The sequence below is a fragment of the Labrus mixtus genome, chromosome 1, assembly GCF_963584025.1.
Source record: "Labrus mixtus chromosome 1, fLabMix1.1, whole genome shotgun sequence".
Classification (NCBI taxonomy): Eukaryota; Metazoa; Chordata; class Actinopteri; order Labriformes; family Labridae; genus Labrus; species Labrus mixtus.
The window spans coordinates 3,042,258-3,054,750 of NC_083612.1; the positions used below are offsets into that span (position 1 = coordinate 3,042,258).

General features: G+C 43.6%; 1 protein-coding gene across 3 annotated transcripts in view; it reads left to right on the plus strand.

Annotated features, from left to right (window-relative positions):
* Positions 1–12,493, plus strand: part of mtss1lb (MTSS I-BAR domain containing 2b) — an 86,713-nt gene that overhangs the window by 27,508 nt on the left and 46,712 nt on the right. The gene's annotated exons all lie outside the window — the stretch shown is intronic.

A 12,493-nucleotide genomic window follows, 5' to 3' on the forward strand; every position in this document is an offset into this window, starting at 1 on the left:
TGAGTCATGACTGTCTACAATGAGGGAGAAGCTCGAGTCCCGCTGGCTGTGTTGTTGTCAGAGCCGTGTTTACATGGACGGGACGGCCGGCTCCTCCCCTTGTGTATAAAAGCTGTTTTAGTCAAGAACTAGAGAGAAGAAGACGAACATACTCACTGATTATTTGAATGTTAGTAAGAGTTTTTAGATCACGCTCACCCAGAGGGTGATTGTTCACATTTTGCTAACTCACTGACCCAAAGCGTTACACACTTCACATCAAACCCAAACTTCAGGTGATCGAGCGTTAGGCAATCCTTCCTCCTGCAGACTTTTAATGCTGAGTCACTTGAACTCGCCGGGATAGAGGAGCCAGAAATAATTCTAAAGATGAACCTTAAGCATCTTTGGGTTTTTTTTGCGCAAAAGTCCACTGAAAATTCTTATGTTTGACTTTCTGGTAGTGAGAACAGGCTGCAGATATTCAGTGTGTGACGCTGAGAGCTGGGCTCTGGCTCTAATGTGTGTGTGGGCCGAGAGCAGAGCGGGTCAGACAAACGCTGCTCGCCCACTGAAGACAATCTGAACACTTGTGGCACCATCGAGAGTGTGAAACAGGGAATTTCTCCTCCTGCTGTGAATTATTGGATGCAGCTGCCAGACAAGTGTGTGTGTGATGCTGATGTGTGTGTGTGTGTGTGTGTGTGTGTGTGTGTGTGTGTTTGTCTGTTTTTGGGCCCCAGGTGGGATCTTACAGAGGAGGATACAGGAAGAGGCTCGTGCTGCTTTTACAGGCCCAGACAGGAAATCACCGAGCTCTGTCAGCTCATTACACACGCCGATACCCCCTGCCACACACACACACACACACACACACACACGCACACACACACACACACACACACACACACACACACACACAGGGACCCAAAATAAAACTTAAATGAAGTTTGCACGAAGATGCAGCGTGTGCATCAGAGTGCTCTTTGTACTTTCTGTACTGATGAGTCATTCCTGCTCAAGTCTATTTGTCACATTGCTGCACAGTGCTCTGCTCTTTCTCCGTCTGTGATGTTCTCTAATAGATCCGTTTAAATGGATGGAGGCAGAAGACGGCACCAATAATGATGCTCTCTGTCTTCCTGCCTTTTGCTATATCAATGTGTGTGTGTGTGTGTGAGGCGAGCCCAAAGGGTACTGATGATCCTGCGCTCTGCTTTTGTACTGACTCTCCGTTTATTACGTGTTTCTATTGAGCGTGACAACCACATTTTATACGCACTGAAGAATATTCATCAGCTGGGTTTTTAATGAAAACACAAAAAAGTCTGTCTGATGATTAGACGTTGCAAAATTTCTGGAATTGTGGTGGACATTTTTTAAACTGTCTGAAGGCAACGCATGGCCATAAATCATCGTTAGTCATTTATAGAGATAAGATAAGATAAGATAATCATTTATTTATCCAACAACGGGGCATTTACAGTGTTACAGCAGCAAAGAGCAAAGACTGCAAACAGAAAGTGAACACAGTACACGATTTGAATGTAAAAAATGTGCATCAAATAGATAGATACCACAATATAGATTTAAAAAAATAGATCAGCTGAGAGCTGCAGTTTTGACAAAAATGTAGTCAGAATATTCAGTATGCACATAAAGTGCAACACAGAGTCTGACAGATATATGAATTTGTCTGATATTATCATGTCGATAACTTAGAAATCTATTCTATTAGTGAATTGTTTGATCCAGTAGTCCCTCAATTAAACAACTTTTATACATGAGGGGAGGAGTCCGCTGGCCGTCCGGGCGATGTAAACAAACTGAAGATAGGACTCTGAAAACTCTGAAAACATCACAGACAGTGGGACTCGGGTGTTACACCCATTGTAGACAGTCATGACTCACAGAGTTATTTTCAGAGGATATACTTGATTTCTACATTTAAGTGTGAAAAATCACATATAAAGACTTTAACAGAGGTTCACCCCTTAAATCAGTCTGGCTGCCCCGAGCTGAGCTGCTCCTGTAGGACAGCCTGTCTTCTTAAAACTTACATACCTTTCCTTCCTTTCTAAACATTTTCCAGGAGGTCAGATGAGGAAATGAACCGGAGGAATAAAAGAACATTTTCTGCACACGTTCGGAATTATGAACTACTTCAAATTTCACAGAAGAATTAGCCCTGAGTTACAGAACACGTAGGCAATAAGAAGCATAAGATGTAGATTATCCACAGTCATGTGCTTTGTAATTATGAGTTATTATAATTGTTGGATTATTAAAAGTTTTTACGATAAAGCAGGATTGCTGGAGCGTGTCCAGGCCTTGTTCTCTGCTGGATCTCTAATGTATAGACATTCAGTTCAGCTGACAGAGGTTAACAGAGGCAGCGCAGTGACAGAAACAGTTTTGCTTGTGTGTGTGTGTGTGTGTGTGTGTGTGTGTGTGTGTGTGTGTGTGTGTGTGTGTGTGTGTGTGTGTGTGTGTGTGTGTGTGTGTGTGTGTGGGAGTGATTTAACAAGGAGGTGAGATCCAGCAGGAGGAAACGTGGAAGTGATGGTGTGCACTTTTTAGAACGTGGCACAAACGGTCTCCCTTCCTGTGTGGTGTGTGTTTTACACTTTTAATAACCACCGAGCTGTTTGATAACTCCTCTTTATCGCTGCTCCCGTGTCAAAGAGGAGACTCACGCTTATAAACACACTCAGGCGCAGATGTCCCGTCTAGACAAACATTCTGCCCTCAGTAATATGACTGATTTCTCGCCCGTTTCCTCTTGGATTGAAAAAGTGTGAAACTTTTTTTTTAAAAAGCTGAAAGCTGTTAAAAAAGCAAATTAAAAGAGAGAGAGAGAGAGTCCAACTTCAGTCGCTGCTCCATCTGTAGCTTTGAGCTGCCAGGTTCACTGAGCTCTTGTTTTTTTTGGAGTGGGGAGTGAGACAACAGACGCTGTTTGTCTGTCAGTTCAGATAATGTTATTAATTCTGCCTGATACATAAAAAACTCAGAGACATTCAAGCTTTTTGTAACATTTTGGGAATTTTGCACAGATGTCTGATTGGTCTCTTATGTTAGTTTTCTCACCCCTATATTCCACCTCATTGTGATTAAATGTTCTCTTCTTTGCCGCTACTTTGCCCGTTTGAATCAGGTCCAATCATTGAATTTTATTGGAGAAAAAATTAGCTAAACGACATGGAACAAAAGGCCCAGTCTGCTATGACGTGTAGCCTAGCTTCCATGTCGACAGTCTGACTGGAGCTCAATGAAGGAGGCCGCGCTGACCGGCATCATCTGTGTAATACCTCACAAAGTACTTCTGAAAATCCGAACTATCCCTTTAAGCTGTGTCTCTTGTTTGCAAGCATTGCTGTTGGAAAATAGGAACTCTTCAAATCCTCTGACGGGTTTATGAAGAAAACAATATTGTACCACTTTCTATTTTTACCGTTTCACTTACAGACTCTGATTTCTTTATTCCCCCGGTGGTACTAATGTTGTGATGATGTGGCTGTGTCTGTCTGACTCCGTCTCGCTCTCTTTGCATTCTGCACACACACACACACACACACACACACACACACACACACACACACACACACACACACACACACACACACACACACACACACACACACACACACACACACACACACACACACACACACACACACACACACTCTCTCTCTCTCTCTCTGCAGCAGCAGCAGTAAAGCCGGGGTCATTCCCAGGACTCCAACTATGCACAGTTGGCACACGGAAAAGCAGTAAAGTGCCACTGTGAGCTTCTGTGTGTGTGTGTTTGTGTGTGTGTGTGTGTGTGTGTGTGTGTGTGTGTGTGTGTGTGTGTGTGTGTATGATGATCTGATGGTACAGAATGTCTCTCAGTTTTATTGCCAGACTGCCTGCCTGCATCTTATTACAAGGTATCATAATGAATATCATAAATCTTTTTAATATTCACACTGCAACACACACACACACACACACACACACACACACACACATACACACACACGCATGTACGCTTGCTCCTACATTTGCACAGCACTTCATCTTTACGACTCGTACGACTTTGTAAAGTAGCGAGATAACCGCGTGTATATATTCTGACGCAGGTTCAGCTGCATTTAAAGTGAGGATTTGCATTAATTTAATTTAAGAGATGTATTCAGAGCATGTTCACATTTTACTCAAACAACAAGAACAAGTGGAAAACAGCGAGTATTCACCTTTACTTTATTCCTTACATGTTGCCTCAATGAAACAGAAAGTTGAAGCTTCAGTCTCGAGGCGTCTTCTGTTTCTGTTCTGGTGAAACCCATTTAGGTTTTCTATGATTATTACGTCATAATTTACCCTTTTTTATAAACTCGCTCCCACAATGAAAACTGATATCTATTGTATTCAAAGGAAGAAACAAAATTTCAAATGCAGCTACCCTGAGGTCAAAGGAATGACATTTCAGGAGGGAAAAAAACGTGGATGTCTTTAAATAAACGAAGCAGCTTTCTGCTCAGTTCAGTTCATGTTCTGTAAATCCAAGGAGGATGAAGGTGTTTCAAAAGATCGGAAAACAGAAGTCACAAACTCTTTGGGAAAAGAGACAACATGGGTTTTAATCCACTGGTTAAGAGAGGCTTAAATATGCTTTAAAATGACGGGGCGCAAATGTGTACAAATAAAATACTAAAGAAAGAAAAAGCAGCTAAAGCAGCGACTGCGTAAAGTTTTTGTTTGACTCTGTTGAAAAGGAGAAGAGCAGGAGGATCCGAGGGGCCGTCCTGGTTCATAAACTACAAACATCTCTGAGGTGTAGTCCTGGGCAAGGCCATGTAGTCTGTTATCACATTTGAAAAGTTTAAGGACATAATTCTTTTTCTGGTGTAAAAGCATCAATGTGGGTAGAGATGCGTCCTCATTGCTGCAGACTTGATCGTTCCTCGATGGCTCACTGTGTGCTTTCTTTCTGCCCACCATGCACTCGGTCATGGACGATACATTCAAGCTGTACATTAAAAGAACCAGAGGGATTATTTTCTACCAAACAGGAAGTGTACAGAGGGTTAAAGGTCATGTGGAGGCAAGTGGAGAAAAAGAAACTGGAAAAGTTATTTTAAACTCTTCTTCTGAGGAAGTCAGCGAGGGGGCAGGAAGCCGTGAAGTTTATGAGAAATGTGGTCTTGATTTTGAGAAACACTAACCACTAAAAGTACCGCTGTGGTGTGAGAGAAAGGCTCCCGGTGATCCTGAGCGCGCTCGCAGGCCTTCACGGACATCTCACGAGGTGGGAGTTTCTAATTTGAGGTTTGTTGGTGTTAAACTCTGCTACAGGCTTCACATTTATAAAACTCTGCACACAAAAGAAGAAGAGCACATTGATTCGCTGTAGAAAGAGAACTTCAGTTTGGAGGCACTGTGGTGAAACTGTGAGGGAATTACAGTTAAAGTCTTTAAATGATGCGGAGCAACAGCTGAGGATTGTTGAAGACCATGGAGAGAGACAGAGAGGTTAATGTTTGTGAGAGTCTAATAAGCAGAGAGGACACAGAGAGGACGGTTGTGTTAAAGTGAGAGGAAGTGTTCAGCAGCAGTACAGAACAGGGATGTTCCTGTGGACACAAACATCAGCAAAGTTGATGGATACTTATTTTATTTCAGTATAACGACATCATGGTCTGACTACTTTTTGCAGGAAGTAAGAAACTGATTTTATCATTTGAAATACTTTCAGTTAACTACTTGCTCTTTATACCAATTATTTGTATGCTTAACTTTTAGCACAGAGACGTTTAGGATTTGTTTTTATTTAAATTCAAACTCTTTAAAGGAGCAGTATGTAACTCTGACACCTAGTGGTTAAAATGGGTAGTGCAGTCCAAATTCTAAACATTGTAGAGCGCTGTCCCCCCCCCTCCTCAGTTGATGCTCACACAGGTCACCATGTGGTGGACTCTGAAGCTTCAGTGTTTATCCAGCTCTGCATGGGTCTGTAAACCTTTCTGTGTTCTAACCTCTCTCCATTTTTCAAAAAGCATCTCCAATATTGATCCTAGTTTGAGCACGTTTCTGCTCGTGGAGCTTATTAGAAACATGCAGAGGCTTTTTAGGTCGGGTACAATCACTTCTATCTGAACCACTTCTCTTGCCCGCTTCCATCGCTGCAACACCTGTTGACCTGATAACTGCTCTCATATCTGACAAACCGAGGGGCGTCCAAAACGGCCGTGTGGGGGGGATCTTCGGCAGAACCAGGGCGAGTGGCTGCTTAAAACAGGGATACACTCGTTTAAAAGCCTCGTCAATCTCCATCATCCCTCCAACACACAGCTATGTGACAGGCAGACTCTGCATGAAGAGACGCACTTATGTGATATCCAGCAGACTTTCTTGTAGAAACGTCTCAGAAAATAAGAAAGAGGGAAGTTCTCGTTTTGCATCCAGCAACAGAAAAGTGGAAGTATGAAGGGTTGCAGACTATCTGTCTCACTGTCACAAACCCTCCAGTATAACTACAGCACATCTGAACATGTTCTCCTTGTAAGACAATTCATTTTGTTTTATTCAGACTCGCAGCACGTCGTGTTCACGTGTCAAAACTGACTAATTGTGGAAGCAAAAATGTGGCCACATGTATACTGTCTCCAAACGGGGAGCAAGAAAAGGCAATCAAAACACTGCTTGTGTGTGTGTTTGTGTGTGTGTGTGTGTGTGTGTGTGTGTGTGTGTGTGTGTGTGTGTGTGTGTGGTTGTATGTTACTGTGTTCATTTGGTGAAGTAGAAAGTATCCAGCACTCCCTCATTAACTAGACGGCTGCCTGGAAGAGCACCACATGCTGGCTGCATTGATGACTCCCTGTGTGAGAGGAAGAGAGGTAACACTTACATGTGAGGCCACTTAAGTTAATACAGCTACACACACACACAAACACACACACTGTGCATACAAACACACACACACAAACACATGCAACTCAGCACGAGTGGTTTCCCTTATTCAGCGTGCAGCGTGGCACCTCCCCTGCAGGAATTTCCTGCTTGTTAGAACCAATACTCCCACAAACACACACAGTCATCCCTACACATGCAATCCTAACATGCATGCATATTAGCCCACAGGCTTGTGTGTGTGTAAACATGGAGACCCTGCACAGAGCATGCCAAGCAATCGTGACCACACACCATGCATGGTTCGGCCTGTTGAGATGACACGCTCTGTTGCCCTGAAAAGAGCACGCTAAAAAGGTTCACACGAGAATAAATCAGGGGTTTAATTTCAGTCGTGCAAAAAAAAACATTTGTATGTAGATATTTTTTCCTGTGTGCTGCATTTGTGTGTGTCTCCCCCTTTTTCCTGCTCTGACTCTGACATGGCTCTGCCTCCTCTTCAGCCAATCACAGACGAGAGGGATCACATTTACCAGCAGGGTTGCCAGGCAACAAGGGCAGAGAAAGAGAGAAAGAGAGAGAGAGAGAGAGAGTGTGAAAATGAGATGGAAGTGGTGGCAGAGAAAAAATAGCCATGTTGTTGCCAAGAGGAGAGGAGAAAATGTGAGCGAGGAAGGCTTAATTGCGTTTCACAGCTGTAGCATGCGTTCACGTTCAGCTGGAGATACTTTTTGATCTGACCGTGTGATCGTGCAACCAGAACGGTTAACCCGGGGGTTTTATACCATTCAGGACTGGGTTAGCCAGCGACTGACCTTACTCACCCCCCCCGACCTGGTGTCACAAGTATCCACCTTTCTTTAAGTTGATCTCTTTCTAAGATCCCGTTGAAAAGACGTAACCACACCTGTCATCTTCTTTATGAGAGAATTTAGTCAGGTTCATATTCTCATGAAACAGTTCTTTAGTATTTTGTTATTGAATTGATTGATTCATGACCAACAGATTTCAGAATAAAATGTCATTAAATAATGTAATGATGATTTAAAGCAACAACATAGTGAAGGAGGATTTGTGGAATCGTTGTTCTAAATCTCAAAGGTGATCATTTTACTGCTGAAAACTCACCAGAAAAAAACGTCTTGGTCTGAGAATCATGGGAGTGATTCTCTCCGACCTGAGGAAGAGAATATGTTTACAGACGAGCTAACGTATCAGAGTATAATTAACATGACGTTTTTATCACAGCAGCTCATACAGCAACAGGACGGCAGCGTTCAGTAGCAGCTCACGCTTCCTTATGCAGCGGTTTTTGACGTAACATCCGGTGTTTCCACGGCAACGAAAAAACATGTCGTGTCGGTCATGACGCCCGCCACAACAAGACACGTCCCGTTACAAGAATATAATGAAGGATTTCTTTGTCTTTGATAACTGTTGGAAATATTTGAGGTAATAACTCAACCTTTAAAAACTGATTGGATTATTTATCGACAAGTTGTTATAAACTGAAGTTTAGCTTTGCTGAACCCTAAAACCTTACTAAACTGCTGCTGATGGTTCTGTTGTTGTTGTTGTTGTTGTTGTTGTTGTTGTTGTTGTTGTTGTTGTTGGCTGGGTGTCTCATTTGTGGGTTGTTTTGTTGTTATGTTTGCCTCTGCACATGTCAAAGCACGGAGGGTCGTCAGTTCAAGTCCTGGTGCGGACAAATTCTGGAAGTTGGTTTGGTAGCTGGAGAGTGGCCAGTTCACTTACTGAGCACTGCTGAGGGGCCTCTTGAGCAAGGCACGGAACAACCCCCCCCCCCCCCCCCCCCCACCCAGCCAACCAGCTCAGGAGCGCTCCCTGTGTTCAGCCCCCTCACTCTCCTTTTAGTCCATCCTGTTTGTGCATGTGTGTGTATTTCAGCCTGTGTGTGTGTCAAATTGAATCTGGAATCCATCTTGGCATCACTGTGAAGACATTAAGTTATTGATGTGAACTTATTTATTAGTATTTGTGAAGTTTTATGTTTGATGTTGTTTGTATCTCCTCTCTCTCTCTCTCTCTCCCTCTCTTTCCCACCCTCTCTCGTCCCTCTGTAAATTGGCTGGCTGAGGGGCCTAATGTGGTGGAGGCCTACAAACAACATTATTGTCTTTAATTAAGCCTCAGCCACAGACTGCTTCGATTTCCCTCCCTAAAGCCCCCCCCCCTCTCTCTCTCTCTCTCTCTCTCTCCCGCTCTCACACTCCTTCCACCATAGAGCGCTCCTCTCTCTCCTCCATCCCCTCAGTGCTTCCTCTACCCTCATCACTCTTCTCTCTCTCACTCCCCGACACGTTTGTCCCATCAGATCCCGCCTCCCATCATTCCCTCTGCTTCCCTCCATCCCTCTCTGGCAGCTCTCTAAGGACATTTCCTGATGTCACAGTGCGCTTTGTCCCAGAGGTCAACAACACAAGACATGCTCTGTTGCACAATCACACACTCACAGTCACACACACACGCTCACACACACACACACACACACACACTCTCTCACACACACACACACACATACATTACAGGCACACATTTGCTCAGTAAGCATGGGAAGCTGAGCTCTGTGCGTCCTGCTGCTCTGAGGCCAAGTTCTGTTTAATGAGACAAGAGGCTGGACTGAGGAGTGGTATGCAAGTGGCCGTGTGTGTGTGTGTGTGTGTGTGTGTGTGTGTGTGTGTGTGTGTGTGTGTGTCTGTGTCTGTGTGTGTGAGACGTATTTCCTTTATGTGTTTTTTTCTGCAATAATACGTTATATTGAATTTAAATTTGTAGCTTCCAGCTACGTTTTTTCAGGTCTTATCCTATCTAAAGAAAACAGGGGTATAGGATGTGTGTGCTTGTACATGTGTGTGTGTGTGTGTGCGTGTGTGTGTGTGTGTGGTGTGTGTGTGTGCGTGCTTGAATGTGTGTGTAGAGTTGGTGAGTTAGGTGTTAATCCGCAGCATTAACAGCCATCAGCCAGGCGTGATGACTGGTAAGGCTGCTGCTGGCTCAGCTGAACACACACACACACACACACACACACACACACACACACACACACACACACACACACACACACACACACACACACACACACACACACACACACACACACACACACACACACACACACACACACACACACACACACACACACACCCTTGTTATGCTCCAGTGACTAATTCTGTCCAAAATTAATAATTTATTTTTCATCAGAAATTCTTCCCAAACCTTCTCTTTCTCTTTCTTTAACGTGGCGCCAAAAACACATTTTATCTTCCTCATTGCAAACGCTGTAGATTAAAGTGTAGGTGGGCTTTAGTTTAAAGGGACGAGGAGGTGGGCTTCACTGGTCAGTGCTTGTTGCATCAGACCCCAGAAAGATGATGGGACACGACACTCTCCAGATTCTCGATTATCATCTAATCAAATACTTTCAGTGGATTTAGAGAGAGTCATTTCAGGCCTGTTTTTGTTTTTTGCAACTAATGTGAGCGCGTAGCATCGCCCCATGGACGACCCCGGAGATGCAGACCTTCCTAGATCTTTGTTTACTGTCGCGTTCTTCTTCTTTGTTGAATTAATTGGCTCCTCTGTGTCAAGCTGCTGTGATTTAGTGATGTGTTAAGGGTACGGTTGGCGGTGGAAACGCAAGCAAGCTCTGGCTTTACTGAACCAAACTGAACCGCTTGATGGAAACGAGGCTTTAGTTGCACATTTAATCTGCAGTCACTTTTGTCGAGGACGGCCTCACAAATTGTTGTTACATAGGACTTTCACACTTGCAGAAATCTCCTGAAAAACTCCAGATATTTGCCGGACGAGCTGAATTTGTGAATTTGTGAACGCGAACGGCTACATTTTTCACTCTGATTTCACCCGGAGTTTCTCCGTTCAGACCCCGAGTATTTTTTACGCAGCAAGTCCAAGTGAGCTGATAAGAGAATGAGAACTCAGCAGGATATTCTCCGGAGAATTCACCTTGAGCCAGTAGGATGGGGAGTGACGTTTGTATGCTGTGAATGCTGCAGGGTATGAGTGTCTGCATGCGACCCCTATCCGATCTCTGTGCACATAATTAACCTGCTGCATGTTTCCTGTTCTTCAGTATGTTGTTATTTCCAGTGGACAACGAGAAGCATTGATAGAAAGGCAAATATTCTCATTATAGCTTCGTGTAGCGGACTCTGTTGCTTCTTCCATGTTGTTTTTTTTTACAACATTACCTCAGGAGACAGTGCATATGTAAAAACGACTTTAGTTTGTTTCTTTCTGTGTTCCTCCTAAAGGGAACGTTTTCCATTTTTTGTTTAGATTAGAGTAGATGTTCATTGACGTTTGCACAGGTATACGGGACAGTGCAGCTTCATTGGTGCATTTCTCCCAGAGTCAGCTCTGCAGTATATTCCTGCTCTCATCACATCTGCGAGATACGTGACTGATGTGACAGATCTTTTATTTGTTCCTTTATGATCCTCGTGTGTGTCAGTGTGAGCACGAGCAGGTGTGTGTTTGTTTCCTCTTGATCCATTCATTTTATTCTCATCCCTTCATCACAGTCTCTCCCTGCTCTACAGCTCCGCCTCTGCGTGCGTTGCCACGGAAACAGTGGCACACAGTGTGTTAGTTAGAGATCTATCTCTTTGCCCCAAAACCCCTACCCCCCCCCCCCCCCCCTTTTAAAAAAAAAATATATCCCAATGACAAATCGTAATGTTTTTGAACTCTGAAGCTTACTCTTGACCTTGTGTGATGTAAACTATCTTTAGGTCTTTTTTTTTTTTTTACATGCAGTGAAGGGTAGGAAGTCTCCTCGGATACGTATTTGTTGTTTTAGGAGTCGCTGTGAGCCGGGATGAAGTATTTTCAGAGAGAGGCTCTGTGGGAAAGAGAAATGTTTGCTGTTTAAAGCCGAGCACCGTTTGGCCTCATTCAGCGACATTTATTCATAAAACACACGTATGCACTTTGCAAACATTCACCGAGGATCAGCCTCAGAGCAAAACGACTCCTTCATTTTCTTCTTCTCAACTCTGCACCTTTTTACTTCACTTCATCTGGTGTGTGCTCTTTTTTCAGAATGAGTGATGTCATTCAAAGTGTATTTTTGCACTACTGACGATATTAAATATGATTATCCACTTTTTATTATGAATTCTAAACCTGTTTTTATTGCTCTCATCTCTTGAACGGCTTTCACCTCGTCTCGCTGTTTTCTGTTTTCTTCTTATTGTTTCTCTTCTAGTTGCTGACATCTTAAAGCTCTGGTCCTCTTGGTCTCAGCTCGTGTTGTTGGGTTCTTGTGATGGTTTCTCATTTGCATAAGATAAACAATATTATCTTACGGGACTTACAGTAAGAGACAGAAGTAGTAACAGCATCGTTGCTAACACGTTTCATCAATATTAGGAAGAATCCAAATCGATACTGTGATCACCCGTCTTCTCGTCGTCCATAGCGATCCTGACGAGCAGAGCGAATCCTTTGGAGCCGTCGTGTTTGGATGCTGATGTAGGTTTGCTTGAAACAAGACGCTGTAGTGTAGACCTTCATTGTTGTTGTTGTGCTTGGAGACGGTGCGCAAGTGCTGCTGGGTAATCAGAGATGTATTCAT